General features: G+C 48.9%; 1 long non-coding RNA gene across 1 annotated transcript in view; it reads right to left on the reverse strand.

The window, feature by feature from the left end:
* The window catches only part of LOC148108806 (uncharacterized), a 170146-nt gene that overhangs the window by 140915 nt on the left and 14685 nt on the right, over window positions 1-14546 (reverse strand). The window lies entirely within an intron of this gene.

A 14546-nucleotide genomic window follows, 5' to 3' on the forward strand; every position in this document is an offset into this window, starting at 1 on the left:
TTCTACACCCCCATTTCTGACTGGTTCATCCATGGAGACAGAGGACTGGCTGCACAGGACACAGTGCAAGTGCCTCTCCAACATCTAGGGATTCCTTCGGGAAGGGCAAGGAGGTCACCATGAGGAGAGGCAGGAACTCTTTCACCGGCCAACCAATAAACCTATACGGTGTCCAGGGGACCTGTGATCTGCCTCTTCCAGCCTCCTCCCTGTGTTTGCAGCTTCCATGCTGCGAAGGGCACGTCTGTCTTTACACGAAAAAGCAGCCACCTCAGACGACGAGGTGGGCTCTCTCCCATTCAGCCCAGGACAAAGGCGGCATTACCTTCCTGCCCGAGGGCTCTCAGCCTCAGGAGACTCAGGCCCCAAGTGCTCCGCCCTACCCTTAAGGGAGGAGCATGTCCTGTGAAGACTCCCAGGAGCCATCTCTGCCTGGCGGAGTAAGGCCTGGAGCAAGGGAAAGGTGTGTAAAGTGGACGCATGGCATAGGGGGCAACGTGGGACCAGTGCGAGAGTTCCATGGAGGCCGAGTGCGGCTCCACAGCCAGAAGGGGCCCAGCAGTGGGCATGGTCAGTGGAGGCCACCAGTCTTTCCTGTCTGCAGGAAAGCAGTTTCCTGAATTCGGTGGGAGCCCAGACTGGATGACCCTGGCCACTTCACTCTTCAAAGCCTCACTTCTCTGCTGTTCCAAATCACATGGTTGGGCTGGACTCATTTATTTGTATAAAAACATTAAGGACCTGGCTCTGGGCTGAGAGGTAAAAGACAATGCCTCTGGCTGAGGGAATCTACAGTCTAGTAAGAAGCAAAGAACTGATTTCACTGCAGTGATCAGTGCTATGAGGCAGGCAAGCTGTGGTGGACACTGTTGGCTATTCCCCAACATGCATTCTCCTCTCCTTTCTCAGCATTAGGACCCACAAATTACAACTGGTATATGTGGTCCAGAATAAAGACTCCCTCTCCCAGCTCCCGTGCAGCAAGATGTGCCTACGTGGCTAAGTTCTTTCTGATGGGACAGAAGGGCAAAATGATATGTAACTTCTATGAAGTGCTCTTAAAGGGAAAACACATGCCTTTCTCCCCCATTTACCTTCCTGCTGGCTGGAATGTAGACTCGAGGGCTGGAACTGGAGCAGCCACATTGGACTATGAGGTAGAAGCTTTGTGTGTAACAAAGGACAAAGCATAAGATTCTTAGTGTTGGTAAAGCTGTCACAGCAGCTGTGGACAGCTGTGTTTGCGCTACTGTTATTTGGAGTTTTCTGCACTCACGACTAAACCCAAACGTACCTTTAAAAAAGCCATTATTTAACACTACTGAATCATACACTTAAAAATGGTTAAGATGATCAAACTTATATGTTTTTTACCATGATAGAAAAAAAAAGAAGAAGACACCAAAGTCAAATTCAAAGGGACAGAAAGTAGAATCGTGGTTATCAGGGGCTGGGAGAGGGAGACGGGGTGGGGGGGATGGCGAGTTAGTGTCTACTGGGTACAGAGTTTCAGTTCTGCAAAACAAAAACCATTCTGGGGATGGATGGTGGTGATGGTGGCACAATGTGAACCACACCTGCCACCACCGAGCCACACCCTTACAGACGGCCGAAATGGTCAATTTATTGTGTACTTTACCACAATTTTTAAAAAGCAGCAGCAGCCTAAGCACAAAGGAACTTTCTGGAATGCTTACATGAGTGCACGTTTGCTGGGTCAAAACTGGTCAAACTACGTATTGAAAATGGGTGAATTTCATTAAATGTAAATTAGACTTCTGTAAGGTACCATGGGAATACCTCTAAGTAGCCAGGCTAAAGGGCTTCCCAGAGGGGGAGTCATCGGTGGGAGTTCGCGTAAAAAGGAGGCTCTACAATTTATGAGCTGATTACAAAGAAAAAAACATTATTTTATTTCTTCTATATCCCGAAAGACATGGGAAGAGAGAAAGGAAGCTATTGTGGGTTCAGTCTGAGGGCAGGCCTTGGCCTCTCTTCTAGGGCAACTCACCACTGCTGGTTGGTATAACAGCTCTCCGAGCACATGGGCTCATCATCAGGGGCCCCCAACCCAGTAAGTACTCATTCACACGTTCGCTAAGTGCACACTCCATGCCAGAAAGTATAATTCCCTGTGCGGGACGATGGGAACAGAATAGTGAATGATAACAGACAAGGTCCTACCCCACAAAACTGATGCTCTCGTACAGAGGATGGACATTAAGCAAGTAAACCAATGAATGAGTCTCACGAGTATAGACTGGGATCATCTCCATGTAGGAGGTGATAAAGGGACACTTTTGTTAGTATGACCGGGGACAGCCTGAGGAGGGGGCCATCAGGCAGAGACCTGGAAGAGAAGCCGGCCTTTTCAAGAGCAGCAGGAAGGGTATGCAGGCAGAGGAACAGTAAGGAGGTGCTCAAGGTGTCCAGGCAAGGGGTGGTACACGTCCGATGTCCCTGAAGAGGCAGGCATGAGCCTGGGGCCTTGCAGGTCACAGTGAAAAGTGTGCATTTCATTTTAAGGGCAACAGGGAAGTGATAAAGGATTTGACCTACCTAATAATGTTTTTAGAAGATCCCTCTTGCTGCTCAGTGGGAAATGGATTGGAGAAGGACAACATTAGAAAGACTACTATGATCATCCTAGGAAACAGTATGGCATCTTGGACAAGAATTGTAGTGTCCAAGTGGAGGGAAGTGGTGACTTTCAGGTACACGCAGTTAAAACCGAGAGGCCTGGTGAAATCTGCATAAGGTCTGGGTTTTACAATATCGGTTTCCCCGTTCTGACGTTGCACTGCAGCTAGGTAAGATGTTACCCCTGGGGAAAACTGGGTGGAGGGTACACAGCACCTCTTTACACTATTTTTGCAATGTCCCAAAAATCTATAATTATTTTTAATTTTTTTTTTTAATTTCTCAACAGCAAGCACACACCCAAAAAAAGATGTCAAATACTAACTCCGGAGGGAGGAAAAAAGGAATTCTAATCAGAGCACATTACCAGGCTTGGCTGTAAACAACACTCACATAGTTATCCTCATATGCAAACACTGAATTGTGGTGAGCACGAAATTTTAACCAAAAGTTGTGATAACACTGTCCCGGAGATGCACGAAGAGTAAGCGTGTTTCGGGGGGGGGGAGGGCACGAAACAGGCATATAAGAAAGCAAAACCTCTTTCCCACAGGCGAAAGTAAACAGATGATACTAAAAACTGAAAAAGGAGGAAAGAGTTATCTACATGAGAAATTCTAAAATACAGACGTAAATGGCAGAAAAACCAGCCAAAGTAGATGAGAGTGGCTGCTTTGGGAAATGAAAATTCAGGATGGGGAAACAGACTGCTTTTACGTGATAAACCTGGTAATATAACACTTTTTTTTTTCTCCATAAAGATGTCAGTTTGCTAGGCAATAAAAATTAAATATATTTAAAGAAATATGTTGAAGTCTGCCCCCAAAGAACAGAGAGGACTTGCTTACTAGCGGTTTGAATGGAAGTGGAGGTGTTGGAAGGAGGGGAGAAAGGATCCCAGATGACCCCTAGGTTTTTGCTTGGGCAGTGAATGGATGATGATGCCATCTGTCGAGACAGAAAAGGCTGGAGGAGTACGGGGGTGGAGAAGTGGATGTATTAAATCTGCAATACCCATCAGACATCCAAATAGAAGTAACAAGAAGACAGCTGCATATCCCAGTTCTGAGCACAGGGGAAAAGCAGCATTAGAGGTAAAATGTGGTAGACATCAGCATTTGGGTGGTGGGCACTGACCATGGGACAAGTAAGATTACGCAGGGAGATGTTACAGAGAAACAATCAAGCCCAGGCCTAGAATCTGAGGTGGTCCAATATTTCGAGTTTTGGGGGAAGCAAAGGAGACTAAAGAGGAGACAGAGGGAAGAGGAAAGCCAGGGGTCTGTGGAGCCAGAGAAGGGAAAGTGTTGAAAAAGAGAGATCAAGTAGGTCAACTGCTGTTAAGAAGTCAAGTAAGATTATTAAATAAAACTAAAAAAAAAAGTCAAGAAGATAAGGAGGACCAAGTTGTTGGTAACTATGGTAGCTAGTCTCCAAAGATAGCCCTCTCAATAAACCATGCCCTTGTTGTAATCCCTTCCCCTTCAACCTGGCATGGCCCTGTGTTGTGCTTATGACCAACAGCATATGGTAGAAGTCATGCTGCGTGACCTCCAAGGCTAGGTCATAAGAAGACTTGCAGCTTCCACCTGGTTTTCCAGGAATGCTCATTCCTGGGACACTCCCTCTTAGAACCCAGCTGCCATTCTGAGAGCCTAAGTCACATAGCGGCCATGTGTAGGCACTCCAGTCACCAGACCCAGCTAAGCTCCCAGCCAACAGCCGCCATCAACTGCCAGTCATGTCAGTGCGCTATCTTGGGATGTCCAACTCAGCTGAGCCTTTGGATGACTCCAGGCCCAGCTGCTACCAACCTCAGCCTCACGAGAAAGAAACCTCAAGTGAGAATTTCCATCAACCACAGCAGCATGAGATAGATTAATAAATTGTTTAAAGTCACTAAATTTTGGAGTGGTTTGTGATAGAGCAATCGATAACCAGACAGTGACTGTAACAAGAGCAGTTCGGTGGGGTTTTGGTAACAGAAGCCAGATTGCAGTGATGAGTGAGGGTAAGTGGGAGAGCATGGACTGCTTTTTCAGGAAGTCTGGCTGTGACTGGTGTGGCAGGTGGAGTCCAGGAGAGCTTGGTTTGTTTTTAAAATGGGAGATACTAGAGCATGGCTGTATGTTGACGGTGATTATTCCCGGAGCAGAGAAAGATGGACGAAAGAGAGGAAGAAGGTGGCAACAAAGCAGGGTCCTTAGGAAGCCCAGAAGGAGGGATCTAGAAGGAGGAAAGGCAAAGAAGACATGTGTGGAGGTGGGGAGGTTTATGAACCTGAGGATGGGAAGGTCATGGGTTTTCACACAAGCAGCAAGGTCATCAGGTGATTGAGAAGACGGAGGGAAGATGACACAGGTTTGAGAAAAGTAGATAATATAAAAGAGTCATATCGAAAAGTGCACATGGTAGCAGAATTCTAAAAACAGCCTCCCATGATTCCCTACCTCCTAATCCCTGGAGTCCGTAAATGAGATGAGATGTCATCCCCATGACTGTGTTAAGTTATATGGCACAGTTGATCTTAAAAGAGGGATATTATTAGGGCACCTTGGTGGCTCGGTCCGTTAAGTGTTCAACACTTGATTTCAGTTCAGGCTCAGAGTTGTGAGATTGAGCCCCGCATTGATTATGATTACCCGCCCCCGAGATTCTCTCTTTCCCTTTCCCTCTCCCTCCCCACCCCCCAAAAAAAAGAGAGAAAGAGATCCATGTAAGCCTAACATAATCACATGAGCCCTTCAAAAGCAGAGAATGTTCTCTGGCTAGCAGCAGAAGAGAAAGAGAGGCAGCCAGAGAGACCTGAAGCACAAGCGAGATTCAACATGCCACTATTGGCCACTTGAGAAGGAATGTGGGCAGCCTCTGGAAGCAGACAGGAGATCTCAACTAGCAGCCAGCAAGGAAACAGGGACCTCATACCTACAGCCATAAGGATTCAGATTCTGCCAACAGTCCAAATGAAGTGGATTTTTGCCCTGAGCCTCCAGATAAGAGCCAGCCCCACCAACACCTTAATTTTGGCCTTGTGACACTCTGGCCAGAGAGCCAGCTGATCCCATCAGGGCTTCTGACCTATAGACTGTGTTGTTTAGAGCCACTAAGTTTTTGGGCATGAGCCCTGACACAGCCAGGACACTCCCTCTCTTGCTGTAGGGCCTTCTGGGGCAGCTCCACCCTCCACGTGGGGGTGACTCAGCCTCTCAGAGCCTCCGTGTCCTAAGATGATGACAGCTGTCATCACAGCTCTGGGCTCAGGTTTTGGGTCTTGACATCTTCATAGTTTCCTGTCATCTAGACCTGAGCTGTCCCACATGGTAGCCACTAGCCTCAGGTGGCTACTTAGATATAAACTTAAAGGAATTACATTTAAGTAAATTAAATGTTCAGTTCCTCAGTCATACCAGTCACATTTCAAGGGCTCAAAAGCCTGTCACTACTGGCTGACACACTGGACAGAGGAGAAATCATTTCCATCCTCACAGAAAGTTCTGTTGGACAGAGCTGGGCTGGACAGTGGACAGGAACCATGGTTATCTGAACCATTGCCCTTCAGCAGTGGGCTGAACTCATGAAAAGGAGGCAGAACAGAAGGGCCCTTAGGGGAAACCTCTCAGCCCCACTCACCTCCAGCCCCAGGAATGCTCTGAGCACAGCAACACCTCTGAGCCCAGAACATAGTGTCGTGAGGCCCATAGAGGGGAAAGTTTCCTCCTACCGCTAGTCTACGGCACCAGCCCCCCCCACCCCCGCACTCTTTACTTCCTGCCTCAGCACAACCGACAGTGGGAGTCCTTCAGAGGAACACAGACACAACCTCACCCACAAAGGCATGGTATGCCTCGAACCCTAACCAGCCACTCACAGAGTCATAACACATGCCAACTCAGTGCATTCAGAAATGCCCATATTTTCCCGCTGTGTAGGACACCAATAGGTCTGTAGGATGCTCACATTCCACCTGGTTCCTTCTCACCTCTATCACCTCCTGTCCTTCCCAGTGCCCTTTGTCTTGCTCCTGGGTTCCTATAAACACCTGCTGGGCCACAACCCAGCAACAGTGTTCTGCACAGAACACTCAAAACTCGGGGCAAAGAGGGGCGCGTGGATGACTCCGTCAGTTAAGCATCCGACTCTTGGTTTTGGCTCAGGTCGTGATTTCAGGGTCCTGGGATGGAGCCCCACATTGGGGGAGGTCCCCGCTCAGTGGGGAGTCTGCTTGTCTCCCTCTCCTCTGCCCCTCCCCCTGCTCGTGCTTGTTATCTCTCTCTCTCAAATGAATAAATCTTTTAAAAAAATAAACTAAAGGCAAAGAAATGCCTCTCTCCCCACTGCCTTCTAAAAAGCAAGAGGTGAGAACACAATTCCCATTTCACCAGATTTAACATTCTTCTCAGCCCAGTGGTAGATTCTTGCTTTACACTGAGAAAACTAAAAGCTCTTTGAAGTGATTTTCCCAAAGCAAAGACTCTGTCAGCCCCAAGGTGAATTGAAGGCCCTCTCTCTCTAGAAACTGAAAACTGCTTACAACTTTTAAATGCTGGCTTTTCCTGTACTTCCTTACCAAGGTGCCAAAAATCATAGAGCCCAATCTCAGGCAGGCTCCCAGACAGAAGTCTCCCCAAAGCTGACTTGAAGACCATGAAGGGACCAGTTGGGGCCATACTAACTGGAAGACCTGAAGCCAGGAAGGTACTGGATGCTTGGAGAAGGAACTTGGCATGAGAGGAACCCCAACTATATAGCATGTGCTTCAAAACAAACTAGATTTACCACACTCTTATTGAAATGGCAGGGCATCTGAAAAAGGCGCAATTACTCAGGGACGATCCCATATACATTACTGCTAATTTAAGATCTGCAAAATGCTACTGATACTTCCTTTATTTACTGTGCTAAGCTTTTAGTGTTTGGTGTTAGTCAACATAAAATATGTATCAGGCATTTCATAGGATCACTCAGTCATCCTAATCTTATTTTTCATCAAGGGTCTTCAGATGCAAAACCTCCTACTGTTTCAGCACCTCGGTTGTCAACCGGTTGAAGAGGAGAATATTGCCTGACCCAGGAGAAATAGAATAAAAACTCTGAAAGAGGACAGAAGCAATAGGGATGGAGAGGGGAACCTTAGGGGAACAAAGAGACAGAATCAAAAAGATACGGTCCCCAGGGGATGTAGGGAATGTGGTGAGATAATATTTCTAAATAGAATTTTTTTTTTCTTCCCTTTCTCCACATAGTCCCACTTTAAGCACCCAAGCTTTTGTGCTTATGCCTCAGCAAAGGGATGAGACAGCAAAAACCAGGGGGAAAAAATGGGAAGCCATTTCCGGCTTTTGGATTTTAATTGCCTAGGCCTTAATAAAACAGAAAGGACTCGAGACCTCTACCAAAGATGTGGGGACAGTATCTTGGGTAAAGCCAGGCCTCCCACTGGCATTACCCTCAGCAGACAAGAGCCAGAGGGGAAGAAATAAGAGCACAGATGTTGGTGGGTTCTGTCCTCAGGGACCTCAATCAGGTTTCTGAGATCCAATAGTGATAGGGCCCCACCCCAACATCCTGGGGAGAGCCTCAGAAAGGAGACCCCGGGCCCAGAAAGAGGAAATGACTACAGAAGGTAACCTCTTTCGGACCGTCCAAACCAGCTGGAACCTTGGACACTGTCACTCTCTCTCTCTCTCGCTACCCCAGAATGATTCCTAGCCATCCAAGACTGACCTGGGAGCAGCAGAAAGACACCAGACCCAAAGAAGCCACGCAAGTAGGAACCAGGCAGTAGCCATCTCAGTGGATACTTGGCTGGCCATTTAAGAACAAGGGTCACTTCCTCTAGTGCTCTGGCAAAAACATATAGGACACTCTGCCAAGATTCAGGCAATCCTTGGAGAAAGGAGGGGCGACTCCATCCACCATCTGAAACTAAGCGTCCACCACTCCAAGTAGAAACGTAGGTTTATTACAGAAAAACAACGTTATGTTTCCTACATCTCTGAGTTGGCAGACTAAGATAATCCCTCTGTAAGAACTGGAGGGGGGAGTGGAGTTGGAAACCAGCAAATGTCTGGCTAGGAAACTGGATAGAGGATACCATCCACAGACGTAGGGAATAAAGGAATGGGAGCAAACTGAGTGGAGAATGATGAGTTGAAGGTTTGGATGTGTTGAGGGTGAGAAGCTGAGCGGGTGTCCACAGGCATGTCAGGGGGCAGCCTGATAATGAGGACCGGTGCTCAGGAATGAGGTCTACCTGAAACTACGGGTTTGGGCATCATGGGGTCCACACATGCAGCAGCTGATGGATAAGGAGCAGACTACAGTGATCTTCTCATGAGCTCACTATTGCCCTAAGTGTTTCACGCATATTTTAACTCATTTAATCCTCAGGTCAACCCTATGGGGCAGGTACTCCTACTAACCTCATTTTTTGACATGCAACGAAACAGATAATCAATGTTTCAGGCCTCAGAGCGAGTAACCAGAGGAATCAGAAGTCACCCCAGGAAATCTACAATCTGCATGCTATGATCTAGCTGAGAAGCAAAGAGCAGGAAGGAGATGTCAGGAGGAAATGTTAAATCACGAAACCCAAAGGAAGAGAGGACTTCAAGGAGGAAATGGTGGGAGGCACCAAATTTGCAAAAGATCCAGTAACTGATTATAACTGAACAGGCCCATGGGATTGCGCTTGGGAGATTGCAATGCCCGGGGGAGGGAGGTGTCCTGACATCTGGGAGGCAGAGGATGTGTGGGCGCTGTGGGGACCGGGAGGTAGGGAAATACGGGGAGCACGACTCTCCCAAGAGAGCTGTGAAGAGGAGAGGGCTAGAATCTGCGTTCTCAAAAAGGAGAACAATTTAGAGACTATTATACAGCGAATGGGAAGTCAGTAGAAGAGTAAAGTTTTAAAGACACAGGCCTGTGAACCTTGACAGTGACTGTGAGCAAGAAGAGAAAGAACGCTGGAGACACCTTCTATCCATGACTTGAACCTCACACGGGCCCTGGATGCTGCCTGACAGCCCCGCTGTGCTTCCACAGGCCGGCCACCGTCCTGCTCGCTGGCACAGTGGCTCTCAGAGGGCTGTCCTCCCACCGGCAGCTTCAGCATCATCCAGAAACTTGTCAGAAATGCAAGTTCTCCCACCCAGCTCAGACCTCTGGGATCAGAAAGTCGGGGCAGGGCTTTAACAGACTCTCTAGATGATTCTGTTACACACTCAAGTGAGAACCACTGCCCTCAATGACTCATTTATAACAACTCTCTCTTCCAATGTCCACCCCCTCCCACTTCATCCTCCCTCTCAGCTGACCTTGCCTCCTAATTTACTGAGAGAGGCCATCGGGAGAGAGTGTCCTCTCACTTCTGCCACATCCACCCTCCTCCCTGCATCTGGGCCCAAATGTGTTGCCTTCTCTCTTCTTCGTACTTTGGATGGATGCTTTGTGCCCTGGTTTCTGTACTGGATCCCCTCAAGGATGCCTCAAGGACATTGCTCGGGCTCTTTTCTCTCCTCCACATCACCAGTGCTCACCCTCCACTGGCTCTTCCTCATCAGCATACAAACTATGGTTATTTTTCCCATTTAAAAATGTTTCTTGACCTCACTTCTTTTACTTCCCACCCAACCTCTCTCCTTCCTTTACCACAAAACTCCTCCAAAGAGTTGCCCACACTGTACCCCATTCCTCTCCTCCCATCCTTCCTTGGGCCTATCCACAGACTTTCACCCCACCGCTCCACCAAAACCATTCTTGTCAAGGTCACCAACACCCTGTAAATCAATTCCCAGACTTGTGTTACTTAATCCATATACAGCATTTGACACAACCAATCTTTCTCTCCTCCATGGTAACTTCCCTTCTCTGGGCTTATGGTGTAACAACATCCCTCAGATTTTTTCTTCTCTACTTCGTAGCCATTTCTCAGTCTCTTTGATGGTTCCTACTCAATTCTACAGCCATTTAATGTCAGGGGGCCTCAGGATTCAGTCCTCGCATGTCTCAATTTTTCCTCCCTTAGTGACCTCCCCCAATCTCATGGCTTTAAAGAATAACCATATGCCAATGACTCTCAATTCTTTATCTGCAACCCAGACCCTGCCAAACTTGTACATCCAACCGCTTTCTTGACATCTTGACACGCCTAAGAGGCAACTCAAACTTAATACGTATTAACATGTATTAAACCAAGCTCCTGCCCTCCCCCCCACCCCACCTTCTCAGTTAATGTTCAGACCAAAAACTCCTCCCTTTCTCTCATGCCACCTCATCCATCAGAAAACCTTACTGGCTCTACATTCCAAATACATCCAGAACCCAACCACTCCTCACCACCCCTCCTGCTACCTACCACACTGACACCACCATCTCTCACCAGATCATTTTAGTGACATCCTAAATGGTCTCTTGCTTCTACTCTGGCTCTTTTCAGATATGTTCTCATACATCAGCTGAAAGGATTCTGTTAAAATAAAAGTCAGATCCATGTCCATCCTCTGGTTAAAATACTGCAATGGCTCCCATCTCAGAGTAAAAGTGGAAGTCATCAAAATAGCCTTAGGGCCCTATATGGTGCAATCCCTGCCTGCTCTCATTGACCTCATCTCCCACACTCCCTCTCTTCACTCCAGCCACACTGACCTTCCTGTTCTTCCTCAAAAATGGCAAGTGTGTTTCTACCTCACCACAACCTTTGCATTTATAGTCCCCCTCTGCCTAGAACATTCTTCCCTAGATAGCCAGATGATTCACTCCCTCACCTCCTGTTCACTCAAATGTCACCTTCTCATTGAGACCATCTCTGATGACACCTTAGACACTCTGTATCCCCCTGCGTTTTATTTGCTTCCATAGCTCCTACTGCCATCTATCATACTACAGATTTCACTTATTTTGTAATTGATTTCTGCTTCTTCTAGAATGTAAGCTCCTTGAAGGCAAAGTTTTGCCTGTTTTGTTCACTGCTGTTTCCCCTGTGCCTAGAAGAGTGCCCAGTACATCCAACAGCTATCCATAACATGTGATGGAATGAGGGCCCCAAGGGAGTATGAAGAGATGAGATCAGAAGGGATTCATCTTGGACCAGAAGAAGGAAGCGTCCTCTTTCACTGCCCCGGAGCAGAGGTAAGAATGGATTCAATTATGTTTGTAGGCACAAATTTCAAGTATTTTCCTCTTAGTTGCCCCTAGTTTCTCTGGGAAATAGAAGACAAGGAAGGACTTGAGGAGAATGGTGATGGACACAACAGCAGCCATGGAGAAGGGGAAAAGGAGCTAAGGACACTCGGAAGGACAACCCAGGTGAAATTGAAAACCTGGGTTTACCTCGGCACCAATCTACCTGGCAGCGCAATTTTCTTCAACAGCATGGGATACACAACGAATGGGAGTGTCGAAGTTGCCTCTCGGCTTTTTCTTGAAAAAGTAAAAAGACTCCCCTCCACTACCTGAGGGCCTCCGTGTACCCGGTCAGGGAGCCATCATCAATCATCACCAATCACTGGTTTGTTAGTAAAATGAGCCAAGAGTGTGTTTAAGAAGAGAGAGGAGGAGGGGAGGCGGAAGAACAGGCCTCCTCCCACACCGGTGGGAAGGAGCGGGAACGTTTAGCCTTCCCTCAAACCTGGAAGTTGATATATATACCCTAGGGCTCAAATGCTGGGCCTCCTCCCCGGAACCCCTCCTCGTCCCGGTCCTGCCACATACCGGTCCGCTTCTTGTCGCGCTCCACCCCCTCCGAGCTCGCGTGCTTTTCCTCCACGTGCTTCTCTGTATATACCGGTCGCCTGGGAGACTCCGGCCGGGCGGGGCTCTCCTGGCGCCACAATAGGAACAAGCCAATAGCCGTGACGCCTCTCAGTGACGCGAGACGCGCGGTGTGGCTTTGCCGGCCGGGGCGCAATGAGGCGGCTGCCCGCTGGGTGGCGCCGATTTCCCGGGGAGGTCCTTACTGGGCCCCCGGCGGAGGTGGGGGAGAGGCGGGCAGGAGCCGAGGCCAGGGAGCCCTCTGCGTCAGCTGCTGCTCGCCGCGCCAGTACCAGCCGGGACTCACCCACAGCTCCATGCTTGTGCCCGGCTCCACTCGTCCATCCTCGAAGAGGAAGGTACGTGCCACCTGTCGAAGACTAGGGAGGAGGGATGCGGAGGTCAGCTCCGTTGTTGGCTCAGAAAGTGAGGTGTCAAAGACAGCCTGGGGAGAATGGGCACTAGAAATGTAGAGCGAGCTCCAGCTGTGCGTTGGAGCTCCAGCTGTGGGTGCCAGTTGTGTTGGGGGTGGGGGACCTGCCAGCTGACAGCCCAGGGTGCCAGGAAGAGCCATCTGTGTGCAGATCAGTGTGTTCTAAGGAAATGCTGCTTGGGCAGGTCCGCGTCTCTGTGCCCTGTGCAGCATATGGCCTAAGAGCGACGCCCGGACACTGACAACCCCTTCCCGACGTGTGCGTCCAGTTCACTTACTCCGCCCTGTTAAAGCTCCTGGGGGCTGTCTCTGGTCAGTTTGCCAAAGGGGTGAGGGTGGGGGTAGGGCAGCAGTTAAGTGGCAGGGGAGATTTTCCACCAATCCCAAACCAGAAAGAGGCATCTTTGAAATTCTCACCAATCCCAAACCAGAAGCAGGCACGGGGTGCTCCGAGGCGAGTAACTTACACTTAACAGCCACGGCAAGCCTCGGCCAACCCATTCTAGCTGTTCTCTGAGGAGTGAACGTCTGCCTCCCAATCCTCCTGCTTTTAGAATGGGGCTGAGCTGGAGATCATGGTGATGTTCACCTCCCCAGGCATGGGCATGAGAAGGTTCCCCCAAGTCCAACCCCGTAAAGTGGAGGAAAGGAGAGCTGGTTGCGCTGGGGTTGGGGCATCCCCCACTCCTTTGATACTGTAGATGTGTGCCAAACTGGAGTCGGAATGAGGACTGGAATGAGGGCCAGGGACGAGGGCGTCCTCTGAAGTGCATCACCGGGACCCAAGCTGAGTCAGTAGCCTCTGCTGAGACAGGGTGGAGGCACCATCCTGGGTACTCCCAGTCCTCAGGGAGAGCCGTCGAGAAACAGGAGACACAGACTGGGAGCAGACAAGAGCACCAAGGCCCAAGAGGTTAAGAATCCTGCACCATCCTCCTGTGAGCCTGCCCAGCCCAGCTCTGTGGCCCTGGAATCCTGAGCATTCTGACAGGTAGAGTGGAACCAGCCCAGAGCGGCTTTCTCCTGGTAGCCTTGGGGCAGCTACACTTGCTGTATTTTTCTAGGCGAAGGGGGAAGGAGCCGAAATAGGCCTGGCCATTCTCCACTGGATGGGCTGGACATCTGGGAATATAGTAAGAGTCATTTGCCCTTGCCAGTTATGGGACATGGACCAGCTCAGAAAACCATGGGGCTATTGTCTGGCTTTAGAACAGAGGACTCCCAAGGGGTGGCCCAGAGGCCCTATTCTCCCTAAGAAGGTTTCCATGGTAGGTACTACTACAAATACTGCCACTAATCATAATAATTAGTGGAAGTATTCAGTATAATCGTTATTATCATTTATTGAACTTTTACCAGGTGTCAGGAAATTTACAAATATTATTTAATCCTCACAACTGTGAGGTATAGCATTATTATAATTTTTACTCCTGTTTTATAGATTAAATCACTAAGGTTCAGACGGCTTACATGACTTGCCCACTGTCTCAGAGCCAATACAAGCCAGGCCTAGAAGTCCATTAGAAAAAAGAGTTTGGACTGAGCACCTGAGGGCAGGTCCCGCCTGCGTCTCACTACCTATGCACCCCGGATCTCTGGTCTACTCCCCCTCAAAAGGGAGGATTTGGACTAGCACCAAGGCTTCCTCCTCTTCTCTCCATTCCACCCCCATCCCTCTATCCTCTTTCCACTTGTTTCCCCTTGGATCCCTCTTCTGTTCCAC

The sequence above is a fragment of the Ursus americanus genome, chromosome 16 (genome assembly GCF_024610735.1).
Source record: "Ursus americanus isolate L20-20 chromosome 16, mUrsAme1.1.p, whole genome shotgun sequence".
NCBI lineage: Eukaryota > Metazoa > Chordata > Mammalia > Carnivora > Ursidae > Ursus > Ursus americanus.